Raw genomic sequence first — 18638 nt, 5'->3', positions numbered from 1 at the left:
CTGCACCGCCTTAAAGTATTTATTTACAGGTTTTAGACGCCTTGTTAACATTATTCCATTGACACGTGATACATCTCATTTGCATATTGTGTATCGCGAGCTTCCCGCCCAGCTAACTTACAGACCTAGCGGTGCATTTCGGAGATATGGATGGGCTAGATTCTCTAAAAGAAGCAATAATCATTTATTTAGACAGAAGTGGTGGGTTAAGTAAACTCATTGAAGACTGTAAAGTCTTTAAAGGTTTGTTTATGAAGTTAAAATACCTCAGTGAACAGTAGCTCGTGAGGACGTGACATATGGGTCCACTGTCCACATCCTTTTATTACATTTAAATTAAAACATCAAGATGACTTAATGACTGTTTACACACTGGAAAAACAAAGGAAACATGTCTTTCAGGTGGACAGCAGACGGAGGCCGTGTATCGGTTCAGTTTTGATGTAAACCCCTCAGAAGTGCTTGAACTGGACGCCGCACTGGGAGACTGTAACTTATACTGCACGAGCACGACCCTGTCAAAGCCGTCTCACTCTTTCAGTCAGTGAGTTTCACAAATCAAATACACAACTTATTAGTCCGTTACACCACGATTGGTTATCTAAAATGGCTTAGAGTAGGCTACATATCAACCAGTTTATTGTTGGTGAAATGTGTGGAAAAGTCCAAAAATAAATATATTTTATTGTGCATATATTTACATCTCTGTATTGAAACAAACAACTAAGAGTGCAGTGGTTATTTTTCAGGTTTGTTATCTGTCTATAAAAACACTGCCACTTATTGACCAAATAGAAACAGAAAACCAGGTAAGGAGCAGCTTAGTTAAATTCAGATTTCACTTATATTTATTTTTTCATATGTGTGTGTGTGAGTGAGAGAGAGTGAGAGAGAGAATATATTTGGCTGTACTTGAAATTCACTTTCATAAACATCAGTGTATTAAAATAGAAAGAACATAAGTTACATTTCTTTTGTATAGGTTAATGTTGTTTTAAAGCCAACCCACTTGCCACCTTTTCCCAACTATTGTTTGGATCTCTCTGAGTTTCCCCGTGGGTATGGTCCAATGAGACCTTTAGCATTGGAGGGCCTTGTAATTGCCATGACACGTGTCACCAAATACACACAAGGAGCCAGATTTCTCTGCTTAGAAGAGAAATGTGCTTGCTCTAGAGGTAGGTAAAGTTATTAACTTTATGGGCTGTTTTTTTTTTTCATTGTTGACCTACACAATTTGTCAATTTGTCCAAAGGGTTTCATCATATCAGAGTTCATGCACCAGGTGCCACAGAGTCTGCCACAGTTAGGAGCGATTTTACCCGCTTTCTCTGCTCTTCTCCGCTGAAAGAGGATGTGAAGTCTCGGGTTTTAGGGGGTGAGACAACAACATTAAAGCATATTAATTAAATATTATATGGAGTATAAACTTGAATCATGAAATGATTAAAAAAGTTAGATTTCTTTTTTTCTAACTTAATACTTTTATTCAGCAAGGATGCCTTAAATTGATCAAAGGTGACTATCAACATATATAATGTTATTATAATGTCAAAAATGACAAATATTTATTTCAAATAAATGCTACTCTTTTGAACTTATCAAAAAGTCTTTAAAAAGCCAAGTTTCCACCAAAAAAACAAAGATTACACAGAAATAAATGTCATATATTTAATTACATCAGTTTTTTAATTGAGAACATTTTAATTGTAATAATAGTTCTTACTGTATTATGGTCAAATAAGACTTCTTTCAAAGACACTAAAAAAATTACTTATCCGAAACCTTTGCTTAGTATTGTAGTTGCATGCTTGCTAAAAGACAGGCCATGTTTTTTTTAATCCACAGATAAACAGCTAGTTGAGCTCATTCATGTGAGAGCAGTGGATGTTTTGGGAGTTCATGATGCTGCTTCCTTAAGATATCAGTCTGTCACACTTTTTCTGAGAGGTAAATGCTTTTTGCATCTTAAATTACCCCTTTTTCTTTCTCGTGGTATTGCAAATAATCTTTACTTTTTAACTAACCATTAGGAACTAATCCAGTTAGTTTGAATCGTCATGCCTGATTAACATGTTTTTCATAATGTTGAAGCAAAGCTCTCAAATAAATAAACTGCTGAAACGCATCCACTCACAGTGTCTTTCAGTATTAGATTGGGTGTTCCTGTCGCCTTCAATAATATTTCTCAGTTAGCCAACTGGAGAGACCACAGATTCTCTGGAAGGTATTAGCATATTGTGTTGACCTAGTATTAGTCTGGAATTCAATACGTCAGGCTCCAGTTACTGAACATACATGTTAATAAATGTAAGGTACACTCATTAGTTGCTACAACCCATAGTGGAATCATTGTTTAAAAGAGCCTGCAGTGTTTCTCTTGGCAGTTGTGTAGGTGGTGAACATGTTTCTCAAATAATAAGTGAAGACCAGCTCTCAGTTGTCATTGTTTTGTTTCTCTTAACATAATTAGATGAACTGTGCAACTCCATGAGAATCGGCCATCTGTACCAAGTTGTGGGGATTCCAGCTCATGTGCATCAGTGGCCCAATGTAACCTGGAGCGTAGAGGCTTGCAGCGTCCGACCATGGACCCCCAAATGTAAAGCCTTGTCTTGACATTGATGGTATAAAAACAACCAGACTTATGCACAGCATGTCAAAGTCATTTGCTCCTGACTGCCTTTCACAGGCCCCTGTCTGGTTAGCAACAACTTCCAGAACCTTCAGACAGCCATGGCCTGTTCCCCATGGAGGTTTGCTGCCATTGTAGCCAACTCCTTTGGTTCCCCGGTGATCCCACCTGAACTCTACAACACATTAAAACTGGGGCTACTTCTTAGTTTGGTGCAAACTGAAGATAATCCAGACTCTCCCAACTACCTGGATGTGCTTGCTCTCACCAGTGAGACTCTAATCATTGACAGGTCCGGGTTTTTTAAATGCACATGTCTCTTTAGTTAATGGTCATCAAAATATGATGCATATTTATTCACAGGTTGATGAGATACAGTCTGCCATTGGCCTCGCGTGGCATTCATCATACACTGACAGGAGATCTGTTGGCATCTCTGTCTAGAGATGAACATGGAGCTGGTACCGCCAATATCCATGCAGGTTCAGCTTTGCTGGCATCTGGAGGTGTCTGTCTGTTGGGAGATCTCACAACCTACAAGAAAGACAAGATGGACATGCTTCAGTCTGGTGCCAATTGTTTAAATTATTTCTAATAATGAAGGCACAAGATAGAATACATTATACATGCATTTTAAGCAATCAAGGAAAGCAAACCTATTTTTTTCCTCTCAGCTCTCGAAAGCAGAATTGTGTCTGTTTTCATTCCTGCCAAGAAATATGGTGATGATATGGACCAGCAGCTCTCCTTCCCAATCCAGTGCAACTTTTGGGCCCTAGCTGATTCTGCTTCCCCCTCCAAGAGGACAGCCAGATGTGATAATGTGGTGCTGGGTTCTGTGGTGGGTTCATATCCAACTGTATTTATAGTCAAATGGAGCTTTTCCTCAGGAAATGAGATGGGAATGTTATTCTGGTAATTTTATACGCTTATGATACATACCACAGGACTGATCAGATATAGAAAGAATGCAGAAATGCTTCATAGACGACCCCACCTCTTTCTGTATTTGGGAACAGGAACCAGAGACAATGCCGTCTATTTTAGGACAGTTCCTCGTTGTACTCATTTGTGTCAGTAGCCAAATCGCACCCATTACTCCAAATTGTCTAAACAATGACTTAGTGTTATTTTGTGTTTCCCATACATTGATTTATTTGTGGCGGCCCGCCACAATATCAAAACTGACCGCCACAAATTTTGAATAAACGAGCACTGCACGTTTCAAAATCGAAACACGGTGCGGGTATCTTTATATCACTGTATTCTGAAGGAAACCGACTGTCTTCAGAAAATTTTGGATGTCATTTTCATTTCATTTTGCATGTAATGTCTGATAAATTACATGTCTTGCATGTAATGTCTGGGGAAGTCGTGGCCTAATGGTTAGAGAATTGGACTCGTAATCGAAAGGTTGCGGGTTCGAGTCCCTGGCCGGCAGGGATTGTAGGTGGGGGGAGTGAATGTCCAGCGCTCTCTCCACCCTCAATACCACGACTGAGGTGCCCTTGAGCAAGGCACCGAACCCCCAACTGCTCCCCGGGCGCCGCAGCATAAATGGCTGCCCACTGCTCCGGGTGTGTGTGTGTGTGTGTGTGTGTGTGTGTGTGCATGTGTGCATTTGTTCACTTGTGTTGTGTGTGTGCACTTGGATGGGTTAAACGCAGAGCACCAATTTCGAGTATGGGTCACCATACTTGACAATACGTCACGACTTATAAAGCAGCGTTTGTGAGTGGAGCGCTAATTTATGTCAAAGTCCCTTTTAGTGTTGTCAAAAATATCAATATTTCGATAAATATCGATACTGAAATATCTGAACGGTACCAATATTAATTTCCCGAAGTATCGATACACCGATACTAGCCGAGCTGTCACTTTCACTTCTCTCCAAAGGCGCGTGGACAAGCACCACACGTGACCGCACTCGTCTCCTTCGCTCTGGTTAAATAGCAAAAGTGAAGTGAATAGAAAGATGACTGCTCTGGTTGTTAAAGAACACAGCAGGAGCGCTATCTGTAGGGATCTATGATCTCCGCGATGCAGAGAACGCGCACGGAATCCAGTCATAAAAACGGAATTTACAGTTTATCGCGGAATGTCACGGAATTTGTCAAAGTTTGGATGAATTAATCAAAAGTAGGTCATTACACTTAACTCTGTAAATATTAAGCTGCAAAAGTCGATTTAAATATGAATCCTGCATGTTCTGCGCGTCTCTGTGTGAATGTGCTGCACGTGCGGTTTTGTTTACTAATGTGGCGCTCGCGGTGATTTCAGCGTCTGCCGTCCCAATGAGGACATAAATACATCAACAATATCTCCAGAACTGATCTGAAAGGCACTTTACGAGCATTTTACCATTTAATTTGAGTAAAACTAGCGTCATATCATACACACACAGAACTTTAGAAGTATTCACAGCAACCCGTCAAAATAAAAGTTCGGTTTAACTTAGCCTATTCTGATCTTCAACGAGCCCAAAAGAGTGCATGTTACACCTCTCTTCATCTCTTTGCACTGGCTACCAGTGGCAGCTCGCATCCAGTTCAAGTCACTGATGCTTGCGTACAGATCTACCACAGGCTCTGCACCCTCCTACTTCCACTCACTATTACGAACCTACATCCCCTCCAGAAGTTTGAGATCTGCTAGTGAGCGACGCCTTGTGGTACCATCACAGAGAGGCTCAAAATCACTCTCCAGAACATTCTCGTTCACCATTCCTGGCTGGTGGAATAATCTTCCCACTCCTATCCGGAACGCCGGATCTCTGGCAACCTTCAAGCAACAACTGAAAACTCATCTCTTTCGGCAGTACTTGACTTCATCCTAAACTCAAAAAAAAAAAAAAAAAAAAAAACTTTCTATCTTTCTCTCCACCTACTAGTTTGTACTTATTTGAACAATGACTGAGACTTGGTGTTACGAGCACTTCCTCTGTCTGACTGCCTCTTCAAGATGAATCGCTTTTTGTATTCCCCAATTGTAATTCGCTTTGGATAAAAGCGTCTGGCAAATGACTAAATGTAATGTAAGCCTATTAAAGACCGTGTGCCAGATATAGGCTATATTACTATTATTTAGTAGAATGTACATAATACTACTACTTACTACTACTGTTAATTTTTTTAAAGAAATAATCACAAAATATTTAAATTTTAATAGTAAATCCCCTTCATTTGCCAAAAATGTAAATGTTTAATTTTCATTAATTCAAATATAAATGAATTAAAATTGTTTTATGCCTTCATCTGATATCCAGTAAAATTTAAATACACAACACAGAATTTCTGAGGGGGAAAACACATTTCATAAGGCTACTGTAAGAATAAATAAAAATTGTTTGTATGCATTCAAATAGCCTAATAGACATGCTAAAACACTTTTATTGTTACCAAATTTGGTAACAATAAAACATAAGGTGAGAAAAAAATAAAACATTTCATACGGCCCTAAACGTGTTTAGTTACACTTTTAATAAATTAAATGTTAAATTGTATAATTTTCATGATTTTAATGAATTAGACATGCTTTTAGATTAATAGCATTTAATTTGACCATAAAAAAAAAAGAGTCCAGAAAAATTCAAACGGAAAAAAACGGAATCCAGAAAAATTAAAATGGAAAAAATTTAATGTAGAAAAAACTTTAACGGAATTTGGGGAAAAATAAAAGGGATTTCATAGGGCCCTATATCTGGAAATATTTTGGTTATGAAGCAAATGAGAATATCAACAAATAGAACTTTGGATTTTAATTAGTACATGTATTAGTAAACGTTAGTTTCAATTAACATTTAACTAATATTAATAAAAGATTAATAAATAAATCAACAAATGCAGTACCTCAAGACATTTTTTTGTTCATGTAAAATATACCGCATGTTCTCGACTTGTTACATTTATCTTTAAATTAAAAAAATTACCCCCTTAATATTGTGGCAGTTTTTTTCTCCGTGGTATCGAAAATGGTATCGAGTATCAATATTTTTCAAGGTATCGATGTTTTTTGGGTGTTTGTATCAATATGTTAGTCTTAAGGTTATCTGTATGCTAGTGTGCTCCAAAACAGTGATAAAATTCGCATTTAGAAGATATAAGCATTCAAAGCTTGCAGTTCGTCACTTCCGCCAAAACGGCTCAACAATTTTTTTGACATCACATCGTACTTCATCTTCTCATCAAACTTTCTGTTTAATCAAATGCTCTCTAGAATTCGAAGCGCCCCTACACTATAAATAGACGCTGAAGCCGTGGCTGAAATAGGTCACTTGTTTACTGAAATAGTATTTTCTGTACGGTGAATGGCATGTAGTGCACTACATAGGGGACAGGGAATGATTCAGACAGTGTAAATATGTTCAACTTCAATTCGGTCACTCTACATTGCTATGGGAAATACATTTTCCTCGAATACTACTGAAGCCTTATTGAATCACGCCAGTGAAACTGGCCAATGGCGTTCAAGCACGCAAAATATGAGCGGGAATCCCACTCTATATAAGGCAGTGCTTGTTCGTCATCCATTCAGAACCTTTTTCTTCAGCCAACCTTTTACGAGAAGCAAGAAGCCTATCAACAAGTCTACTCACCGTGATCTACATGCTGCAGCGGACACGTCTTCTCTTCCCCTGCTGTGTTCCGGTGAGCTTCGGAAGCAAAGATGACTCGCGATTGCCTCTTTTGTGAGGAGCCAATCGAATCTTCTGATGGCCACGAATCATGCGTCTTCTGCCTGGGTTGCGCCGACGCAGAGGCGGCGCTTGGGGGGTCGGATTGCCCCCACTGCGGGGATATGAGTCTCTGGATTTTCAGGCTCCGTGTGGCCATCGTCCAAGGCGATGAACTCGTCCAACTAACTCTGCCACGCCCTTCCTCTGCAGCCTCTTTCGAGCCAAGGAGGAAAGTGCCGTGAGTTTCTGATGCGGATCTGTTAGGATCAGGTGACGAGTCTGCGCCGGCACTTCCAGTGCACTTCATGACCGCTGATCTCCGCCCCTCCCCCGACGCTCAAGATGTGGTGTCTTTTGGTGCCATGGTGGGCGCTGACAAGGAGGATGATGCCATTTCGGTGGCAGCGTCTGAGAGAGAGGTGTGGTCTAACAGCCCGCTGGATTACACTGCACCCCACGGCAGCGACGCGGGGGACCTCCATTACAGTGATGTCGAGCTCCTAAGCATCCTGTCCAAGGCAGTGGATGACTCGGTTTGGAGTGGGCGCCTCCTGCCGAGCCGGCCAGAAGCCGTCTGGACGAGTGGCACTTCCAGTCGGATCGTGGCTGAAAAGACCTGAAAAGACCCGGCCCCTTTTTCCCCGAGGTGCACGACGAGATAAAAAAAGTCATGGAACGCACGCCGCTCACCAGTCGAGTGCATAATCCGGGATCAAGTGGGGTATGTCAAACTCCCCCCCGTGGAAGAAGCTGTCGCTGCCCATCTCTGTCCTTCAGCCGCAGCGAACTGGAGAGTGAGAAACAACGTGTCTCTCCCCTCTAAACCTTGCCACGCCACTGCAAACCTCACCGGCAAGGCTTTCTCCGCGGTGGGCCAAGCAGCTTCAGCACTGCACGTGATGGCGATACTCCAGGTATATCAGGCCAAGTTACTCAAGTCTCTGGATGAGGACGGGCCGGACCCTGAAGTGTTTAAAGAGCTCCGACGCGCCACGGATCTGGTCCTCAGAGCGACGAAGATGACAGCTCGAGCGATCGGCCGCAATATGAGGAATCTTGTGGTGCTAGATCGTCACCTGTGGCTTACTCTGACTGAGTTAAAGGACTCAGAGAAAACAGCCCTTCTGGACACTCCCGTGAATCCCTCAGATCTCTTCGGAGCGGCGGTGGAGACATTCACGGAGCACTTCGTTGAAGCGCAGAAGCAGTCGAAAGCCATTAGCCACTTCCTGCCAAAGCATGTCGGCGCGAAACCTCCTGCGCGTTTCTGCTCCTCCTCAGCGCAGCGCGCGGGAAGACCGCACGCCTCTTCTGCTGCTGTTCGGCGCGAACAGAAGCCGGCGGTGAGGTCAAGACAACCATTGTCAAGACAACCACTGGAATCGAAGCCGCGTTCCTGATGCTGTCTCTCGGAGGATGAAAGCTGCACCCAGCACCGAAGACGAGCCACCGAAGAAGTCTGCTCGCTCCGCTGTGTGTGCTCACCACGCCCCCTGCCTGTTGCGGGTGGTGAGAGCAATTGTCATGTTTGTGTTTTGACTGTTCCACTATGCAGTGCAATAAAGTCGAAAAACATACAATACTCACCTCGGTATCAAGGCAATTTTCCTCCTCTCACTCTCCTCTCCCCCATCACTCACTCTCACACTTTTATGTTATAAACTCCCCGCCCCCCAACGGCGAGTTATCCCTCACGGTACGCAGTCCGCCTCGCCCGCTGTCACAGTTCACAGAAGCGTGGCAGGCACTGCCAGGGGTATCAGAGTGGGTTATGAAATCAATAAAGAACGGCTACATGCTTCTGTTCTTCCGCAGACCGCCCCGTTTCAACGGTGTGTTATTGTCCACTGTACGGGATCGGAATGCCTTAGTTCTGCGAAAGGAAATACACAATCTTCTAGCAAAGCATGCTGTAGAGACAGTGCCCCTCACAGACCACGAGAGCGGCTTCTACAGTCGTTATTTTCTGGTGCCAAAGAAAGACGGCAGACTCCGCCCAATCTTGGACCTTTCAAAGCGTTCGTTCAAAATGATTACGCAGAGACATATCCTCTCACATATCAGACTGGGAGATTGGTTTATCTCCGTGGATTTAAAGGATGCTTATTTTCCCATTCAGGTAGCCCCCCGCCACAGGCGCTTCCTGAAATTTGCATTCAAGGGGATAGCATACCAATTCACGGTCCTGCCCTTCGGCTTATGTCTGGCCCCTCGCACATTTACGAAATGCGTGGACGCTGCTCTCTCTCCTCTGAAGCAGAGCGGAATGCGTATCCTGAACTATCTGGATGACTAACTAGTCTTAGCCCAATCAGAGAGCGCGCTGCTCAGTGAAAAACTCAGACTCCTTGCTCATATTCAGAGCTTAGGACTGACTGTAAATATGCAAAAGAGCATGCTGGTACCGAGCCAGAACATCTCCTTTTTAGGAGTGGAACTGAACTCAATCAATATGTGAGCGAGTCTGTCGGAGGAGCGCTCACAAAAACTGATCAGCTCTCTCGCAGTCTTCAAATTAGGTCGTTGTTCCCCTCTAAAATGCTTTCAGAGGACACTCGGCCAGCCTGCTGCCTCTACAGTGTGCAATCTAGGGCTCCTACATATGCGACCGCTTCAGCTCTGGCTAAAGAGCCGGGTGGCGCGCGACTGTTTGCATACGCTGAACCCTTGGCGCAATATGACTCTGTATCGCCGGGGTGTTCGTATTGGCCAAGTGATCAGGAGAAAGAATGTTACGACAGATGCATCGAGCACGGGCTGGGGAGCCGTATGCGATGGCAGACCAGCCTTCGGGACATGGTCAGAAACGGAGAAGTCAAAGCACATAAACTGTCTGGAGCTCCGTTCTGTACACCTAGCGCTCGAGTGCTTTCTCCCAGACATTCTTCAATGTCACATTCTCATCAGGACGGACAGCACGACAGTGGTAGTGTTTATAAATCACCAAGGCGGTGTGAACTCACGACCACTGCTGCAGCTGGCGAAAGACCTCCTTCTGTGGGCAGATCGACACCTCCTCTCCATCCGGGCAGTACATGTCACCGGACGCCTGAACTACAGCACGGACTTATTGTCAAGGGGCGGGGTAATCCACGGGGAGTGGAGATTACACCCTCTAACAGTCAAAATGATTTGGAGTGTATTCGGCAGGGCGGAGGTGGATCTCTTCGCATCAAGATTTTTATTTGTCACATACGCAATTATACAGGGTATAACCAGCAGTGAAATGTAGGTAAATCAACGGAGAACACTCACTGCCCGCTGTTTTATTCACTGACACACTCTCCCCTGGGAGTGGATGCACTAGCTCACAGCTGGCCGAGAGTACGCAAGTATGCATTTCCTCCAGTGAAACTTCTGCCTCGCGTGCTTTGCAAAATCAGAGAGGAAAAGAAATCTGTTCTGTTAGTGGCACCGAAATGGCCCAATCAGCCATGCTTCCCAGAACTGGTGGAGATGCTGGTAGCCCCCCCATGGACTATCCTACTGAAGAGAGACCTCCTCTCTCAAGCACAAGGAATGAAATGCCACCCAAATCCAGAGTCATGGAGCCTTCATGTCTGGCCGCTCAACGGAGCTTACCAGTTACAGATGCACTTCCTCAGCGCATGATATGAGTGATTTGATAGTGGTCGTATGCCATCCACATTGAAAGCGTATGTGGCTGCTTTTACAGCCTTTCACACACACGTCAAAAATCGCCCGATCGGCAGAAATTACCTGATAATACGTTTTTTTTAAAAGGAGCAAAAAGGCTGAACCCTCCTCACCCTTCTACTCTACCCACTTGGGACTTGGTGCTTGACGCTCTCACGGGACCCCCGTTCGAGCCCATACAATCAGCGAGCTTGAGAGCGCTCTCTCTCAAGACAACGCTCCTGCTCGCGCTGGCCTCTGTTAAGCATGTTGGAGATCTGCAGGCGCTTTCAATTGACGACTCGTGCATTGAATTTGGGCCAGGTGATTGCAGACTGACCTTGAAGCCTAGAAAAGGTTATGTGCCTAAAATGCTTTCGACTCTATTTAAAGCGCAGGTCATAACATTATTTGCTTTTCGCCCCGAAACACCGACCGGGACGGAGCTGCTTAATACACTCCTGCTGTGCCCTGTACGTGAGGTGCGCACTTACATCGAGCGCTCTAGACAGTTCAGACTCTCGGAGCAGCTATTTGTATGTTTTGGTGGATGCACAAAAAGGAATGCCTGTGTCCAAGCAAAGGCTGTCACACTGGATCGTCGACGCAATTGCTTTGGCTTACAGCTCTAAGGGCGCGGAATGTCCGATAGGGGTTTGGGCCCACTCAACCCGCGGACTCGTGTCTTCCTGGGCCTGGGGAAATGGCATGTCTATTCAGGACATTTGTATGGCGGCAGGCTGGTCATCACCCAGCACTTTCGCGAGGTTTTATAACCTAGATGTGTCGTTGCTTGCCTCGCATGTGCTGTCAGTGCGAGAAGCGCACGCGCCAACTCAGCCTCAGCTATGATCTGAGATGTGTATCAGTGGTTTCGTCTAGGTCGTATACACCCTGTATTGACGCACCACCAATTCAATGCTGTCCCTAACTGTTTATCACAATGGTATGATATAGTTCACCACATCTTTTAGGACTTGATCACCATCATACTCTGCTTATTGAGCACCGCTCCGGCCGTGCATCATAACACATGATTTCATTGAAATTAAACAATTTCAACTAATCTATATGTGAAAGAACCAAAGCCGCAGCCATTAGCCATTTCACATTCTCTGTTTCACCGGAGTTAACTCTGCCCCCTGATGTGATGCGACATCAACAAGTTGGCGCGCCCCCCCCTCTGACTTTTACATGGTTTTGAGTTGTGTTTACTAAGAGCGCCAATATCATTGCCGCTCTCATTACGGCTCCAGATGTGAAACTTGACATACTTAGTCGAGCCAGGCTCCATTGCTGTGACACGGCGGGATTACGTACCCATAGCAATGTAGAGTGACCAAGTTGAAGGGGAACGCTCTCGGTTACTTACGTAACCGCAGTTCCCCGAAATGATGGAACGAGACATTGCTCTTATTGCCGTGTCACCGAGCTCAGGATCTTAGAATGCAAGTTGCTTCAGTCAAAGATTCTGAATGGATGACCTACAAGCACTGCCTCATATAGAGTGGGATTCCCGCTCATATTTCACACGCTTGAACGCCATTGGCCAGTTTCACTGGTGTGATTCAATAAGGCTTCAGTAGTATTTGAGGAAAATGCATTTCCCATAGCAATGTCTCGTTCCCTCATTTCGGGGAACCGAGGTTACTTAAGTAACCAAGAGCGTTTTCCATTGAGGAAAAAGTCTTTCCCTGGAGGGCCAATCTGCTGCAACAGTTTAGCTCCAACCTTGATCAAACTCACCAACCTGTGATTTTCTAATGATCTTGACGACTCTGATTAGCATGCTCAGGTATGTTTGATTAGGGTTAAAGCTAAACTCTGCAGGAGTGGGCCAGATTTGAGGATGCCTGCTATAGTCTTTATGTACAGCGTTACCGGGGAAACCGCTACTTCTCCATGCTCTAAAAGCGCCTCCTGCTGGCAGAGAATGAATTTCCATATATGCCACCACAAATAGAGAAGTCTATAGAAGTCATGGTTTTGCAGCATCTGCTTATCTTACAGTGATTAAGATTTTATATTAATGCAGGAAATGGGCTCAGTTCCTCTTCAGCTTGCAGAGTCGTTTGGACTCATAGTCCAGTGTCGAGAGACAAGCAGCAATCATCCACTCCAGTCTATGACAGTGCATACTCTGAGACAGGCCATGTCCCCTGGAGAGCCCCTATATCCAGCATGCATGCAGTTTACAACACAAGACTATAAAGAGGTCAGTAAATGCACACTACAGATCAAAACTTCTTTTATTCAGCTCAAATTATTCTGATAGGCATTCTGAAACATTTCTTATCTTTCAATACTGACTTCCTTTCTGAAGGATCATGACATCTCTTTTAAACCGTAATGATGGCCGTTTCTCAAAAGGAAGTCTGCATCCTTTGCTTTTGTAGGCTGCATACGTCATAAAGATAATCTAATTTTAGAATATGAACAGTTATAAATTTGTCCATTATTCTTAGTTAAGCGTAAATTGTTGTAATATGCTTATGACTCGCAAATATAAAGCAGGCTTGATGACGTATGCAGCCTGCAAATGCGACCTCCAGAGGATGCAGCCTTCCGTTTGAGAAACGGACAATTTAACAATACTACTGTTTTTACTGTATTTTGATCAAATTAACAGCCTTCGTGAGCATAAAAGTCTTTTGTAAAACAAAAGCTTTATTCCAAACTTCTTACCAGTAGTATAATAAACTGTAATTGGGGTGCTGTTTCTTCTTTGGTTGTTTGAAACTTCTAGAGATCTTGAGTAACTTGCTTAATGTGGTTAGAAATTAAGATAGCCTGTTTTTTTGCCCCAGCTCTTGGCTCATGCAAGGCAACTGAAGGTGGACATGAGTCCTGAGGCTGAAAGGATGATCCACAGCTATTACATGGCCAGTCGCAGGGTTCGCTCAGACTCAACACAGAGATCCACGGTTTCTGTCACTTCTGTCAAACTGCTGTAAGGACTGTGAACAAACTTTTCGTAAAACAAATATACAATAGCATGTCAGTTTAGAGATACAGTCTTTTCCAAGACTAATATTTAGCTAATGAACAGCAAACAATTGGTATGAGAAAAAATTAATTGCATTACATAAGCCTCTCCAGTTATGCAGATTAAGCACACCATACTAATAGAAATATGATCATTTCACACACAAATGTCACTTTCTGATTCTGGCAGGATTGCTCTGGCCCAGGCTCATGCTAAACTCAGTCTAAGAACACGTTCTAGAGGAAGATGCAGTCATTGCAGTTCTGCTGTGCGAAAGTTCAGTCACCCTAAAGCATGGTTAGTTCCCCATTTCTCAAAATTCTGAACAAATACAAAAAGTAAATGTTTCAATGAGAATTTATTTCAATATGTACACTATCATAATCCATTCACCTTTTAGCACTTCATTACTAGTTTATAGTTAGTATCAAGCTCCTGTTACAGTGAGAGCATGTTACGGAGTTTGGGAATGAGAAAGTTTGTCTTGGGAATGCAGGGGCCCCTGCGCTTATTTTTCCACCCGATGCAGTGTTTCCCTGTGCTCTCCGTGACCTGGACTCCTTGCACCAGAGGGACCTTATCTGGAAGAATCCCGCACGCATATCTTGCATTTTGTGCAAACTTACGCAACCTGCACAGTAGAGGAATAAACCAAGGTATTACACAGGAAAAGAAACAACAACAAAACACCCCAACAACCAGGACAAATTTGGTAATCAACTGTGCGTTTGCTTCAAATAGTCACAGTGTCAGCAACCCAATCTGGTCTGGTGGGTAAACGGCAAAAATGTGATACGGCAACAAGCATACATTTTGTCTCCAAAAAACACAATTTGCAGTTTAAGGAAAAGTTAGATGAAATTGAAAAAAAATTATTTACACAAATTACATTAGAAATTCGCATTAAGCAATTACAATGAATACCTAAAAAAAAGAAATATAATATTAATATATATATATATATATATATAAAAAATAAAAAAAAAAGTTACCATTCTTAATCTGCAGTTTTCAGGTCACTTTTCTAAGTGGTGATCCTTGTTCCTGGTGGGATGAAAAAAAACAGTACAAATTTAATGCTGGTGAAATCTCAAATGGGATACTAAGTAATCAACTATGCAGTTGCTTCAGATAGCCACAATGTCAGCAAACCAATTTGGTCTGATGGGTAAACGGCATAAATGACAAATCATCATTGCAACAGGCATTTTGTCTTAAAAATAAATCTAGTCTGCAAAAAAAAAAAAAAAAAAAAAAAAACCTTTAAAGCAACTACAATAAAGTTCACAATAAAATTACCAGTCATTTTTCATTTGCACTTCTCATGTCACCGTTGTCCAGTGGCAATCCTTCGACCTGGTGGAAGGAGAAAAGTAGGATAAATTGAATGCTGGTGAAATCTCAAATGGGATACCAAGTAATCAACTATGCAGTTGCTTCAGATAGTCACTGTGTCAGCAAACCAGTTTGGTCTGATGGGTAAACGGCATAAATGGCAAATCATCATTGCAACAACATTGTCTAAAAAAAAAAAAAAAAACTAATTTAAAGCAACTACAAGAAGTACACAAAATTACCAGTTATTTTTCATTTGCACCTCATGTCACCGTTGTCCAGTGGCAATCCTTCGACCTGGTGGAAGAAGAAAAAAAGTAGGTTAAGTTTAATCCTGTTGAAATGGGATATGGAGTAAATCAACTATGCAGTTGCTTCAGATAGTCACTGTGTCAGCAAACCAGTTTGGTCTGATGGGTAAACGGCATAAATGGCAAATCATCATTGCAACAACATAGTCTAAAAAAAAAAAAAAACAGCCAAAAATAACCCCCTAATTTAAAGCAACTACAATAAGTACACAAAATTACCAGTTATTTTTCATTTGCACTTCTCATGTCACCGTTGTCCAGTGGCAATCATTCGACCTGGTGGAAGGAGAAAAGTAGGATAAATTGAATGCTGGTGAAATCTCAAATGGGATACCAAGTAATCAACTATGCAGTTGCTTCAGATAGTCACTGTGTCAGCAAACCAGTTTGGTCTGATGGGTAAACGGCATAAATGGCAAATCATCATTGCAACAGGCATTTTGTCTTAAAAATAAATATAGTCTGCAAAAAAAATTAAAACCTCATTTAAAGCAACTACAATAAAGTTCACAAAATTACCAGTCATTTTTCATTTGCACTTCTCATGTCACCGTTGTCCAGTGGCAATCCTTCGACCTGGTGGGAGGAGAAAAAGTAGGATAATTTGAATCCTGTTGAAATGGGATATGGAGTAAATCAACTATGCAGTTGCTTCATATAGTCACGGTGTCAGCAAACCAGTTTGGTCTGATGGGTAAACGGCGGAAATGTGACAATTATCATAGGAGCAAACAAACAATTAAAAACATTGCATTTAAAACCATTATAAATGTATATCCATTTTAAAATTACCAGTTTTTATTCATCTGCACTTCTCATGTCACCCATTTTCAGTGGTAGACGCCATGATCCCTTCCATTGGCTGCAGCAATCTTCATCTGGCTCCTTTGCGATTTAAGAACGACAAAAAGGATCTATTTAATTTATAATCTAAGCTTCAACTCTGCAAATAAAAAAAAAGGAACAGACCATTATAAAAATGACCACCAATTACCCATGTTGTGTTTCAGCTATTGATTTTGTGCTCCAAATAAGCAGTGCTGAGGGAAGAGCCAGTATATAAAACTCAATTCCACCTCAAAAATATGACTGATGAACTAGAGGTCAAAAGGCACATGTAACGCAGCTTGAGAGTAGACCCTCCCACAGCAGCACAAAGGCCTGGGCAGCGCTAGTTCAACTCAAGGTCAGGACCTTTACCAAGACCACAGCACCTCCAAGTGAGTCAAAACCCTGATTACCCAATCCAGGTCATAGAAGACCATTCCCAAACCATCCAGGCCACACAGGGGACGGCAGACCTATGCCGGACAGAGCACAGTCATGCCGACAGCAGAGCAAATGGCAAAGGAGCAATTTATCACCAGGTCTGGGACACACACCTGCCAAAATGATTTATAACAGTCCTCATGGGATACTTAAATCCTTTTTTAGGATAGGTCATGATTACCACATGATTTGGCAAAATCATGTCAATTTGTGTAGAAACGGCCACCTCTCCCATATTGATTGTGCGCTCCCAGAAGAAATCGAATGCATCCTTTCAAAACTTCTGCATCCACAGTTAAAAAGCAATCTACACTATCAACTAAAACTATAGTAATTAATTATAATATAATATTAATAATTATCCCATTGCGAAAAGGAGAACTTGACAGTAAAAGTATATTTGGGCTGATCTGCTTTGCAACAGGCGACTTTTATAGAAACACTTTTTTTCTCCAGGTAATATTACTGCAATGATCCTCATTAGGTCACTCATGAGATATAGAGCGATTCGTGCCTTACGGTCCTTTGATAAAACGCAATGCTTTTGCAAATTGCAACAAGGGGCAGATGCTTCATATTCTACTTAATAAAGACTAATTGTGCTTCTACGGAACGGAGTTATTATATACATTATTCTCCATGTAAGCCGCGTGCTGACTAACCAGTAACCACGTGGCAAAGCCAGGATGCAAAAACCTCTACACGAGCCTATAACCTCACGAACAGCTCTACAAATAGCTACAATAATACTTCAACTTATGTTAAAATGCATCGATTATTTGAATTACATTTACCTCAAGTTATACTGCAACGTTTAGGACGTGTGGCCAGCTCCTTCTACTCTTGGGAAGAAAGGATGTGACGCATGCGTACTTCGTGTTTTAAAGGGGAACTTCCTAGTACGAGCAGCACATGCGTGTTGGGTATTACTGAAGTCTGACGTGCTACAGTGTGATAAAATGCAATCGGATTGATGTTTAACTCTTGCATACGTTTATGACACGTTTACATATACAGCACTACCAAGAGAATACTTTGTTGTTTATATTTAGAGCGCTCCCAACAAAGTTTTCGTTTGATGAAAATCCTTATGAAATTACAAAACCTGAACACACACACACACACACACACTCACACACACACACACACACGTCCAAAGCCATGCATTTAATAATCATACCCAAATAGTTTGCCTCTCTTAAGTATAAGATTAGTAAACAATTTAAAGGGTAAACATTTAAATAAATAGATAAAGATAATCCATTTAGTCACATATTATATATATATATATATATATATATTTATTTATATATATATATATATATATATATATATATATATATATATATATATATGTCCAAAGCCATGCATTTAATAATCATATCCAAATAGTTTTCCTCTCTCAAGCATAAGATTAGAGTAAACAGAGTGTAAACATTTAAATAAATAGATAAAGATCCATTTATCCATAGTCCCATATATCAATAGTACACTCTGGTATAAACTTTAAATCTGAAGCCCAAACTTTAAGCATAAAATGTTAAATCTCTTTATAGGGTTTACATTTTTAACATTATTCAGTTTACCTTTAGCAAACTTTCAGTGACTTCTTGATTAAGAATTTTAAAGATTTTTTAAAACTGTTTCCATGCATGTTGCCATAACATGAGATATATTAGAACTGTAAATGAAGACAATAATTAAATTTTTTTTTTTTAAATCTTCGATATTAATAATGTTCAGTGCATGACAAATATTTTAAACCATGAAAGTTAGTTCTTGTTGGGAACA

At 41.8% G+C, this 18638-nt stretch overlaps 1 long non-coding RNA gene and 1 pseudogene across 3 annotated transcripts; one reads left to right on the top strand and one right to left on the bottom strand.

The window, feature by feature from the left end:
* The first annotated feature begins 146 nt into the window (after positions 1-146).
* On the top strand, positions 147-14710 carry LOC306863462 (minichromosome maintenance domain-containing protein 2-like; annotated as a pseudogene). Its single transcript has 14 exons — positions 147-243; positions 403-544; positions 750-809; positions 983-1178; positions 1256-1378; positions 1849-1950; positions 2474-2602; positions 2693-2927; positions 2999-3204; positions 3310-3476; positions 12982-13161; positions 13754-13896; positions 14122-14229; positions 14429-14710. The product of its transcript is annotated as a minichromosome maintenance domain-containing protein 2-like (transcript).
* On the bottom strand, positions 14273-17750 carry LOC306863465. 2 transcript variants are annotated; one of them, XR_013783686.1, is made up of 7 exons: positions 17642-17750; positions 16371-16463; positions 16098-16154; positions 15798-15854; positions 15232-15288; positions 14925-14976; positions 14273-14563 (listed from the first exon to the last, which is right to left on the bottom strand). It is a non-coding gene; the product is annotated as an uncharacterized lncRNA (long non-coding RNA). The 2 variants fall into 2 exon arrangements; XR_013783687.1 differs by having other exon boundaries at positions 16371-16521; positions 17642-17729.
* Between the last annotated feature and the right edge of the window lie 888 nt (positions 17751-18638).

The sequence above is a fragment of the Barbus barbus genome, assembly GCF_936440315.1.
Source record: "Barbus barbus genome assembly, chromosome: 44".
NCBI lineage: Eukaryota > Metazoa > Chordata > Actinopteri > Cypriniformes > Cyprinidae > Barbus > Barbus barbus.
Note: the sequence above shows the minus strand (reverse complement) of the source record. Positions and strands in the feature narration are given on the sequence as shown.